This window comes from Narcine bancroftii, chromosome 5 (assembly GCF_036971445.1).
Source record: "Narcine bancroftii isolate sNarBan1 chromosome 5, sNarBan1.hap1, whole genome shotgun sequence".
Lineage (NCBI taxonomy): Eukaryota > Metazoa > Chordata > Chondrichthyes > Torpediniformes > Narcinidae > Narcine > Narcine bancroftii.
In genome coordinates, this window is record NC_091473.1 from 129422808 (window position 1) to 129435416 (window position 12609).

Consider the following 12609-nt stretch of genomic DNA (forward strand, 5'->3'; position numbering starts at 1 on the left):
CTCTTGAAAACTGAATGACCTTGAATTGAGTTCGAATCAGTTCTTTCAAGAAAATAGAATCAACAAAAGCTCTGACTCTTCAGCCTTTATATTATATTGCTTCCCTCCACATTTAAGCTGACCTGCCCAAACCGGTTCTTGGTGGTTCTGAGCCTTTTGCGCAGTTTGCTGCCTGTACTTGAGTCAACACTGCTTTCATGCGTAACCTTATCTACTGACCTTTGAAAGCCAAAGTGTACTTTGGTTGGCATGAACATCTCTGACAAATGTAGCATTGCATTTGTGCTTTATTTTGGATTACCTTTGTGAGGATTTTGTTTAGCTAAAGGACAGAATTTGAAAAGGAATCTCAAAATATTGCCTTCAAAAAGCATGCTACAACATTAACTTGCACTTCATCCACAGCCAGCAGGATTTATCAGCAAATAGCCCATTAAGGCAAGTCCGTGAATGTATTCCCCGATGCTTGACTCTGGTGGGAATAACTGAGCGTACTCGACTGCTAGAAACATTTTGCAGTCAACAAAAGACAACCAAGTAATATCGTGGCATAATTGGGACAGCCCTAGTGTCAATAGTACTTGATTTTGAGAATGTATTTCATCAGGGTCAGTGGAGATACGAGAGCTGGGTGTCTGTATAATGCCTGGACACTTTTTGTTCCAGCCATTTTGATGCAGCAAAAGAATTAAGAGAATAAGGATGCTACAAAATTCTGCAAAATGTTGCAAGAAATACTAACCTGGCCTGTGTCTTAGTAGATTTAGTGATTTTGCTTTCTTGTCAGAATATCTCTGGAATGTAACCTACTGTTTTGGCATTAATTGTTTCGAAGGTCCTCTTTAACGAAACAGTTGAAGTAATGCTCACAAAATAGTTCAAAGATTGACTTGCTATTCCTTTTCTGTGGATGGTTATCAGTTTATGAAGCTGTTTCATAGTTTTGGTTATGAAAAGTGTCAGTCGGACATTCCTTTTGAAGTGATATGGGGGATTGGAGGTAGTTGTTGTTTGTGGATTGTGAATGGTAATTCAAGGAAACAGCTGTTTCCTTGATGACAGGGATGTTGGTCCACATCTGACATGTATTCCAGGGGCAGAGCATTCAATGCCACATCACTTTATTTATGGAGGGCTGGTCATGTTGCCCGCCAGCTAGAAGTTCTGTAGTAAATTGTGGTCTACTCACTGTGCTTGCATCAGTTTGCTGCTGACCTTGGTACCTCCATATTGCAATGCAGGTACTGGTAACAATACTTGAGATCAGATGGAAGCATTCAACCTCTTGTTCCGTTGCTGGACTTAGCATGGTTAAAAGGGGTGCTAATGAGTTGTGTTGATCGAGAGGGCCAGGTGCCTTTCCCATCTGGCGCCTCCTCCTCAGGCTGGTTATAGTTGGTCTGAGCAGTCAGGACCCCAGTCATTTTGATTTCGATGTAGACTTGAATTAAAAAAGAGAAGTGACCACGGCAGTGGGCCAGCAAGGGCTTCAGTGGCTGAAGGACGCACACAGGCCGAGGGCTGCTGAAGATAGGCTCATGGGGAAGCAGGTATCAGAACCACGATTCAAAAGGGTATTGGGCCTGGAGCTCGGGCTGTTGATGGAGTCTGTGTGTCTGCGAGAGCTCTGGAGGTGAATCCACAGGCACTCGATACCGCTGAAGGGACTCTTGCTTCTCATTCTCTTCTTGTTAGGGGTGCCAATCAATGCTCATGGTGACTGTAAAGGCAGACAAAAGCTGAAATATATTATGTATATTAAATTTTTATGTATCATTAAGTGATAATAAAAGGAATCTTGAGCCTTGAAGTGTTGGTGAAGGGTTTGCTTTTTCCTTATTCTTGGCATTTTAGATGATAAGTCTCTTCAGCTTATTTTAAATGAATTATATTATAATGTTTTAAATGGTTTATTTGTTTTCAACTGGTTTTAAACATCTTTTCATTACCAGAGTAATTTTAAGAACAGTTTAATGCTAATGAGCCAGGGGACTAGTAAAGTAGAACTGAGGAGGAGGAGGTGAATGTAAGGAATGAGATCAATTGACTACCATCTAGCCTGCATGTCTTGCAGAAGGGTGAACATGTCTCTCAAAGCTGACTTTGATATTGGACTGAAAATTGCCTCCATGCCACTTGTGATTCCATCTGTCACCCACTCAGGTTTTGACCAGACAGTTGCAATTCAACTATTCCTTTTTACTTACTGCAATAATTTGTACCTCTTGGCATAATTTAGTCACCTGTTCACCTCTGAGTCAGAAAGATTTCGGGTGCAAGTTTCACTACAGAGAGTTGAATGAAAAATTGCAGGCTGTCAATCCATTTCTGAGGCAGTTTTACATTGTTGAAGGTGTTGCCGTGTCAATTAAAAAAAAGGAATCTTTCTTCGCGGGCAGAGGGGGGAGGGACACAATAAAGAGCTGATGGCACTCATTCAGAGAAGAACAGGGTGCTATGCCAATGTTTATCCAACTGGGCATCACTAAGGGTGTACTACCAGATCATCATTGTATTGTTCTTTATTGGTGCTTGTTATGCAGACATTACTTGCTATGTTTCCCCACTTTGGAACATATTAATATAGATAGAAATATTTCATGCACTCTATTATGGCTTGTAAAACCCTGAGACCATGAAAGACATTGTTTCAATGAACATCTTTCTCTATTCATTCTCCTCACTGGTTTCATTCTTGGCACCTCTATTTCTCAATCAGGAATTGTGTGGACTTGAGCAAGCAAACTGCACTGGTACGTCAACCAGATTTAATTACATTAGAACATAATACTGGGAGTTAGTTATCTGGCCCATCAAGGCTGCTCTTCCATTTAATGAGAGTGTGCTTGCTGTGGACTTGGTTACACTTACCTACGCTTTCCCATTAACTCATAATTTCCATAGAATACAAAAATCTATTTGAACGAAACCTGAGATATATTTAATGAGGTAGCCTCTGCTTCATCCTGGGTCAGAAAATTCCACAAATTCATTACTCTCTGGGAAAAGCATTTCCTCTTTGTCGCCATTGTAAATCTACTCTCCCTGAATCTTGAGGCAATGTCCCCTTGTTCAAGACTCTCCCACTGGTGGGAAAAAAAAAATCCTACCTCTGTCTTGTCTATCCCTTTCATAATTTTGTATGTTTTTAGAAGGTTCCCTCTCAATATAGTCTCGGTCTGCTCAAACTTTCAGTTCAAGCTATCCCCTTGTTTTGTGGAATCAACCTGTTGAATCTCGTTTGCACTTCCTCCAAAACCACTGTATCCTTTCTCAAAGATAGAGGCCAAAAAATCCACACAATACTTGAGGTTCAGCCTCACAGGTACCCTGTAAAATTGCAGCAAAACCCCGCTTGTTCTTAAATTCAATCTCTCCAACACTGAAGGCCAACATTCCATTTACCTCTTTCACCTGCTGACCAATTGTTTGCGATTCATGAGCAAGTACTCCCAAGTTTCTCTACACGATAGCATTTCAGATATATTGTCAGAGTACATATATGATGGGGGGGGGGAGGGGAGGGCAGGTGTAATGATTACCTTGTGGCAAGAGGTCACTGCAAGTGGCCTCCATTCTTTTCTTTGGCTTGGCTTCGTGGACGAAGATTTATGGAGGGGTAATGTCCACGTCAGCTGCAGGCTCGTTTGTGGCTGACAAGTCCGATGCGGTTGCAAGGGAAAATTGGTTGGTTGTGTTTGGGTGTTAGGTTTTTCCTCCTTTGTCTTTTGTCAGTGAGGTGGGCTCTGCGGTCTTCTTCAAAGGAGGTTGCTGCCCGCCAAACTGTGAGGCGCCAAGATGCACGGTTTGAGGCGATATCAGCCCACTGGCGGTGGTCATTGTGGCAGGCACCAAGAGATTTCTTTAGGCAGTCCTTGTACCTCTTCTTTGGTGCACCTCTGTCACGGTGGCCAGTGGAGAGCTCGCCATATAACACGATCTTGGGAAGGCGATGGTCCTCCATTCTGGAGACGTGACCTACCCAGCGCAGTTGGATTTTCAGCAGCGTGGATTCAATGCTGTCAGCCTCTGCCATCTCGAGTACTTCGATGTTAGGGATGAAGTCGCTCCAATGAATGTTGAGGATGGAGCAGAGACAACGCTGGTGGAAGCGTTCTAGGAGCTGCGTCCATAACAACACTTAATTGTCGGTGTCTTCCTTTTTCACTGAGCTTGCTGTGTTATGATGCGTGATTGACTCTCCTTCGATACAACTGAATGGGTGGGCTGGGATTGTTACCCTTAGGCAGCCAGCCTAAGAGAAGCAAAACTCTGATTTCAAACCTGGGCAGATGGGGCTCATTAGCCTTGTCAGGCCATCCATTTAGGAGAAGGACACTCCAACGAATTGCCTGCGACCCGAGAACCTGGCTGTCTCTGTCCGAGCATGCTAGGCTATGGCAGATGAACCTTGGGTGTAAAGGGTGGAGCCAGTACTGCACACACTGTACTCCACCTAAAAAATCCATTGTGCAGGCTCGAAAGTCATGCCCACGTCTTGTGGCTGGGCATGTCTGTCCTGCATTGGCCTCATCAGCCACCAGTGAGCCTGCAGCAGACGTGGACAGCACCTTTGTAAATCTTCATTCACAAAACCAAGCTGTGGCTGTCTGACATGCACGATGTCACATACAACCCTGAGATTCATTTTCCCTGCGAGCATGGCATAATTACCATTTATTGGTAGTGTAAAAAAAAACTCAGCAAACAAACAAAGAACTGTAAACAGATAACAAATGTAAACAAACTGCAATACAGAGAAAATTTTAGAAAAAATTAAGTGCACACGTAAGAATCCTTAAATGAGTCCTTGATTGAGTTTGTTGTTGAGTCCGATGGTGGAGAGGTAGTGGCTGTTCTTGAACCTGGTGGTGAGAGTCTTGAGGCACCTATACCTCTTTCCTGATGAAAGCAATGAGAATAGAATGTGTGCTGGGTGGTGTGGATCCTTTAAGATTCCTCCTGCTCTCCAATGGCAGTGTTCCCTGTAGATGTTCTCAATAGTGGGGAGGGTTTTGCCTGTGATATCCTGGGTGATTCCAAGCCCTTTATGCTCAGGGGCATTGGTGTCCTCATACTAGGTCATGATGCAGCCAGTCGGCACACTTTCCACCACATAGCTGTAGAAATTTGCCAGGGTTTCTGGTATCATACATAACCGCTGCAAGCTCTTGAAGAGTTAGAGGCACTGACGTGCTTTCTTCACTATGCCATCAGTGTGTTGGGTCCAGGAAAGATCCAAGAACTTAAATTTGCTCACCCTCTCCACTTCTGATCCCCCAATGATCACTGGATTGTACATCTCTGGCTTTCACATCCTGAAGTCAGCAATCAGCTCCTTAGTTTAATGAGTGCAAGTTTGTTGCTGGTGCATCATTTCAGCCAAGTTTTCAAGGCTGTTTACTGCCTTCTGTACAGTGATCACAGTAAATCAGTGATGAGAATTTTGGGTATTTCTCATCAATTCTTCTTGTAAAAATACCTCCATGATATCCAGATGAATTTTGTAATGATTGTTGCCTGGCAAACACTCTGGCCTGCAACACCTAGTTTGGTCTTGGTATTGATTTGCTGGGATACTTCATTACAAAAGCAACTTTAAAATTAAAATATTTTTAAAATTCATTTCCATTTTAATCAAATATTTTCTTCAGACTAAATGTATGATGCTTGAAAATATAATTAAATCTTTTTTTTTGCATTCCAATATGCTGCTTGTCAACTTTCTTAAAAGTGAATGCTTTAAGCATTAAAAGTGAGGGATCCTGTACATTGACTCATCACCTTTTTTTTAATATGGCATCATAGGCAAATTTGTAGATGGTGTTATTGTCATACCGAGCCACAAAGTTGTAGGTGCAAAGCGAGTAGAGCAGGGGGTTCAGAACGCGGCCCTGTGGGGCTCAGAACGCGGCCCTGTGGCGCTCCGGTACTGATGGAGAATGTGAAGGAGATGCTCTTACCAATCCTCACTGATTGTGGTCTGGAGGTAAGGAAATCCATGATCTAATTACACAGTAGTGTACTTAGTCCCAGCTTTTGGACTTTGATGATCAGTTTTGAGGGGGTGATGGTATTAAGTGTCAAACTGTAGTGGATAAAGAGTATTCTGATGAATGCATCTTTGCTGCTTGCTGAAATCTTTCATCGTCTTCTATTTTTTTTTCTTCAAATAGAGATGACCTTGCATTTACCAACATTCTACTCCATCTGCCAGGCACCCACTCACTTAACCTATCTATACATGTCTCCAGTCTCTGCACAATTTCCTTTTCTATTCAGTTTGGTCTCATCAACTAATTGGGATAAATAGGATCTAGATAAATGCTGGAAGCAGGGATATTTAACATTTAAAAAAATTTATCCAGGTGGATAAAGGAAGTAAAAAAAAAAGTTGGCCCAAACCATGAAAAGACGATGCAGCATCAAAACTATTTCAAACAAACAGAAGCTTCGGAACATCTATACTGTTCAAGGATTAAAAGCAAAATTAAATGAATTGTGGGTAACATTCATGGCATGTGTTGCTTTTTGCCTTCTGTACAGCGATCACAGTAAATCACTTGAACTGATGAGAATTTTGGGTATTTCTAATCAATTCTCCTTGTAAAAATACCAGTCCCCCATCCAACCATAAGGAACTTTGTGAACAAATCAACTCAGAACCACTGATGGAATGTATACATGTAGCTCTCTATTTGAAATGACCACTTTTGGTGGTGAAATAAGGAGGGAGGTTTAAATTCAGAAGAAAGTTACTGCAAAACAAAAACAACCCTAGAAACACTGATATATTAATTCTTATGACTTGTGCATCTGTTTCACAAAACAAAGTAGAGCGATTTGTGATTTATAAAATGAAACATACAACAGAATATTTTTAGAGAGAATTCAACTGAAACACCTGGAATGCACAACCAATTTTAAAACAGAAAAAACAGCTGGAGGCACTTCACAGGAATGTGTTCAGAGAAGAAAGTGGTTAGTTGAGGTAAAGGAGGAGCTGTGGGGTAGAATTCTGTTGCATCGGGCAATCAAAGAGCATCTGTCATTAGTTAACTTTTGTTACTTAAAACTTTCAGCTTTGGATGCTTCAGTTCAAAAGTCTTTACTCGTTTGTGTTTCCTTTAACTGGATGCAGATAATGGTGCAGAAAGGAAGTGGAACACCTGTGACCTAAGTGAATAGGTTTTCCAACATGGTATCTTCTCAAAGATGGCGATGTAATAAATAAACAGAACAGGATATCTTTACCACATTTATAGAACATTGTGTTAGCACTCTTCCAGAATAACTTCTATCATCCATGAATAAAGAATGGAAATTCCAATCTTCAGAAGGCCTTTAACTAAGACTTCTGACAATTGAACTTGACAGTCTTATATGCTTCCAGAATTACTCAACAAACAAGCATCACTGAAACTGCAAGTTCTGTTTTACACTACAGTTATTAGTCTCCACAGCCCCACTGGCGAGCAGCTTGAACATCTGCCTCTTCTTCACTCTGTCCCATCAAGCGTGGGAGTATTGTGAAGTAACAGCACATGTTTGAGGGTGACCTTTGTGGGGTAGAGGAAGTTCAAATTCTGATCTGTTTAAATTTAGCAATTGAATACAGACTCTGCAATGTAACTTGCTACATAGAAGCCAGGTGGTTGGCATCTTGATTACTGTGTAACATTTGCAGAGCATGGTCCATCATGTGTTTTTTTTTTCAACAAAATTCCTCTAATTATTCATTTCCCTGAAGCTAAGGTAATACCGTCCAAGCCTTGAGAGTGCATTTGCACATGAGCAGTGTGTATCACTGAATTATGGGCACCGTGCCAATTAGTGGTTGGAACATTAACTTGGCTTGGAGGTGGGTGCTTTGGGTACCATAGAATGGTATGGTGTTACAAAATTTATCTTGTGTTTTCATTTCAAATAAAATATTAATGTTCTAAAGAATCATGCCTCAATTAACAATGTCAAAATAAAGGAGCAACGTGATATGTGAGCGGGACAGTAAAGCTGGAGACACGATTGACATTAGTGAGTCCATTGGTGCCAGACACCATGGAGGAGGCATCAGATGTGTAAATTGTGCAGACCTTGCAATGACGTTTCATCCAATGTTCCCCGAGGTTGCTGAGAGAACGCCAGCAGAATGATGTCCTACTGTGGACTTGATGCTTAAAGCAGAATGCAGAGTTGGCACTAATGATGAATGAGAATATGAGGTGATTTTGCAGTATGACTCCAAGGTGCAAGCAAGTATAGAATCAGTCATCGAGGCAGACTCTCAAGGATGCTACAAGTGGGTTCAGTGAGAAATCAGAAGCCTTACGAGTTGTAAGAGCAGGAAGGTCATGAGCTGCATGCAAGAGCTCTAGCTGTAGAGACCATTAGGAGATATCCAGTCTCATAATATCCGTTCCTAGACTTGTAGTTGTGAAAATCAGGGTGCACGGCTTCAAGATGCTGGTAGCCAATAGAGTTGAGGTCTTGTAAACCTTCGAACTAGGATGGGGGTGGTATTGACTATTACACCAAACCAATGGGGATTCACAAAATGAATCCGGGGGTTGTTGCAATGAAAATAGGAACACTCAATGATATTGCACTTCTAAAGAGAGTTATAAATGATGCATGTAAGGCCCAGTGGCCAGACGGAGAGTGCAACAAGGAATATGAATATAGTTGTCATGGTGAGCCATTCTACGTTCAACAAGACACATGGTTAGAATATATCCACTGTGATCCACTGAGATGAACCAAGATGATGGTGTGTGCGAGATGGTCCAAAGTTATAGGTGAGATGGACTGCAAGCCTACTTGCCAGAGAGAGTCAGATCTAGTTACATGGGCCGTGACCGTTCACCGGCAATCTTTGAATCAGATTGAGGAATCGTGTATGTTTTTGAATGAACCACAGTCTTGGGGAATGCATGTGACATAATGCACTGGTAATACTTCAATGGACCACTGACTGGGGCTGTTAGGAGCCTCCAAAGAATTTTTAGTGACCAAACATGCTCGGCAGCTGCTCACACAAGTTAGATTTTGGAATCACTTCATCGAAGGCTGCAATGAAACTGTCTGAGGAAGAGAAGATGATTGAAAAGTTATAAAGTGACATTTCAATGACGATCAGATGCATTTCAACAAGTTAATGGCATCTTTCAAAGAAGTACTTCCAACTCTGCTGCTTTTTATGCTGGTCATCAGAAAGAGCCTGATGTTAACAGCAACAGATTTCAATTGGAGAAATCAAGTCAGAAAGACTTGGTGCAGAAGTGTGGCGACCTCTCTGTCCCCTGTCTCCTCCATTGTAAAACACAAACTAGAGAAGCAGAAGTTTGCATTTTGCTGGGGAAGCCTACATTGTACAGTATTGAATTCTCCAAATTCAGATAACCTGTACCCCACCTGTATTCTTTTTTCTGATCCAACCCAGAACTCTCACATTCCCATTCCCTAGGCATAAAACACAAAAGTCTATAGACACCATGGTTGAAATAAAAACACAATGCTGAAGAAACTCAGCTAGTCAGACAGTGTATTCTATATAGCAAAGATGAAGATACATCACCAATGTTTCAGACTTAAGCCCTTCAAGGACTCAAACCTGAAATGTTGGTTATGTCACTTTATCATTGTTATATAGAATACACTGTTTGATCAGCTAAGTTTCTACACCATTGTTTTTACCCATTTCCCATGGTCTGGTTAGCCATTTTCTTTCCTCTCCTCAACTTTCATTTGCCTACCACCACTCACACACTATCCACCCCCCCCCCCACTATTCTCATCTATCATCCTCTCCTATCTTTTGCCATTCATCATTTTCTTTTCAAATTTTAGTTGTCTGCACTTATCAAATCCCAGCCACTATACTCATCTTCCCCCACCACCCGCCTCTCCCTCACTGAGCACCATCTGCCCATCTATTGCTTGCTCGTTCTTCCTTCATCCGTCCCCTTCACCTATTTATACTGGCTATCTTCTCTTTACACTCTTCCCCCTTCTGCTGCAGGGTTTCTGCCTGAAATGCCAACCACCCCTTTCCCTCCACCAATATTTCCGGACTCAACATACACATGTAAACAAATAAGGAATTGTATGTAAAGGGACTGTACAATGTCGAGAGAGAGAAAAAAATAAAGTGCAAAAGTAAGTGTCCTTAAATGAGTCCCTGATTGAGTTTTGTTGTTGAGGAGTCTGATGGTGGAGGGGTAGCAACTGTTCCTGAACTCGATTGTGTGAGTCTTGTGGCACCTATATCTCTTCCCTGATGGTAGCAGTGAGAATAGAGCGTGTGCTGGGTGGTATGGATCCTTGATGATTGTTCCTGCTCTCCGATGGCAACATTCACTGTCGATGTTCTCGATGGTGGAGAGGGTTCGACCTGGGACGTCCTGGGCTTGTTTCCACTATCTTTTGGAGGGCTTTACACTCAGGGGCATTGGTGTCTCCATACCAGATAGCGATGCAGCCAGTCAGCCCATTTCCCACCACACATCAGTAGAAATTTGTCAGGGTTTCTGATGTCATACCAAACCTCTGCCAATTCCTGAGGAAGTAGAGGAGCTGATGCACTTTCTTCATGAGGCCATTTGTGTTAGCCTCTGAGTATTTCTGATCTGTGTTTTTTCAGAGTTGAGACCATTTAGTCCTTAAAAGAAACATCAAGTAAAATTGAGGCTCTGGAGTCTCTTTCATAATCGGAGCAATGGAAAATCAAGCCTTAGGCTAATGGTTTGTTGTGTCGGTGTGCTGCAGTTCCAGCAGGCAGGTGTGCGAATAGAATATTCTGGGGCAGCCCCCTCCAGTTTTTTTCTTCAAAAGGGAATATTTATATCAAAGAATATAAAAAGGAAAGAAAGGGAACAGCTTGGTTTGGAAAGTGGAAAAGAAGGAAGATCTTGGTGCAAGACCATCTGAAAAAAGATAATAAAATGGATAATGCGAAAGAGTGATGAAAAACGGAGATTATCTCCGTTGAGTTTGTGGTATTTTGTAACCTGATTGCTCCTTTGCATGTGAAATAGTGTTTTGCCTCTGGTTTTAAATGGATGCTGGTGTCGAGTGTAATACTGAAACATGCTGGTCATGCGTCATCCATAGGAAGTAAAGGGTCTGGACCCTTCAACAGGCATATGACTTCTGGTAGTAACGACCACCGTGAAAAGACTGAAAAGCTATTGTGCTTTTCTCCTTATAGATGTTAAACTGATTGAATCTGTTTCAGGAAACAATGGATCATTAAAGATTCTTCTTGTTTAAAAAAACAATGCCATGTAGAAATTCATTTACATTACACTTTTTCTGTGTTAAGCAATTGAAACACTTCTGGGTCAATATGTGTCATTTCAGAAACTTGACATGGCATTTTCTGTCATTTATGCCTGGTGTAATTTATGCAGAATGACATTTGCTCTTTAGCATTCTGTTTAGAGTATCAAGAAGAAACAAAAGCTTGAAGTCAAGCCCATGGAGGTAAAGAGAATTTTGCATTGATTAGGGACTTCAGGTAAAGATACGTGGAATTATGACATTGTGGCCATTAGTGAAACTTGATTGTAGGAAGGGCAGGGCTGACAATTCAATATTCCCGGCTTCCATTGTTTCAGAAGTGATCGAGCAGGGGAGTTGCAAGGGGGAGGAGTAGCATTGCTGGTCAGGGAAAATATCACAGCTGTGCTCAGTCAGGACAGACCAAGAGGTCTCGTCTACTGAGGCTCGATGGGTGGAGCTGAGGAATGGGAAAGATATAACCACACTTATGAGGTTGTATTATCGACCACCCAATAGTTAATGAGAATTGGAGGAGCAAATCTGTAGAGAGATAGCAGACGGCTGCAGGAAACATAAGGTTGTGATAATAGGAGATTTTAACTTTCCACATGTTGACCGAGGCACCCATACCATAAAAGAGCTGGATGGCTGGCAGTTTGACTAATGTGTTCAGGAAAGCTTTTCAAATCAATATATATATATATATATAGAGGTACCAACTGGAGAAAGTGCAATACTGGATCTCCTATTTGGGAACAAGGCAGAACCGGTGACAGAATTATGTGTAGGTACCTTGATGAAGGGCTCAAGTCTAAAATGTTGGTTATGTATCTATCTTTGCTATTTAAAGTACACAGTTTGACCTGCTGAGATTCTCCAACATTGTGTTATTACTTCAAGCAAGGTACCTGCAGACTTTCGTGTTTTACTCTTGATTGTGCCTGAGTGGATTATGAATGTTCTCCTGTGAATGGGTAGATTTTAGCCAGATCCTCTTGTTTCCTTCCACATCGTAATATTGGTACATTAATTGGCTGCTGTAATTTAATCCTACAATAATATGGATGGTAGAAGAATGAATGCAAATGTGGGAAGAATATTGTAGGAAAATTTGCAGGGGGTGGGGTGGTGGGGTTGCTCGGTTGGCCAGTACAGCCTGTGTGGACTGAATAGCATGTTTCTATGATATAAGGGAAATAGGATTTGGGTACAACTATGAAATTCATCCAGTCTTTCAGTTCACATGATTGGGCTCCACATCTGGACAGTGCAGTATGACTCCAAGGTCCTCCAGTGGAGGAGGGAGAGGTCAAATGTGTTAGCAGCTTT

General features: G+C 41.8%; 1 protein-coding gene across 5 annotated transcripts in view; it reads left to right on the top strand.

Moving 5' to 3' along the window:
* LOC138763967 (dihydropyrimidine dehydrogenase [NADP(+)]-like) overlaps positions 1-12609 on the top strand; it is a 1056199-nt gene that overhangs the window by 66891 nt on the left and 976699 nt on the right. The window lies entirely within an intron of this gene.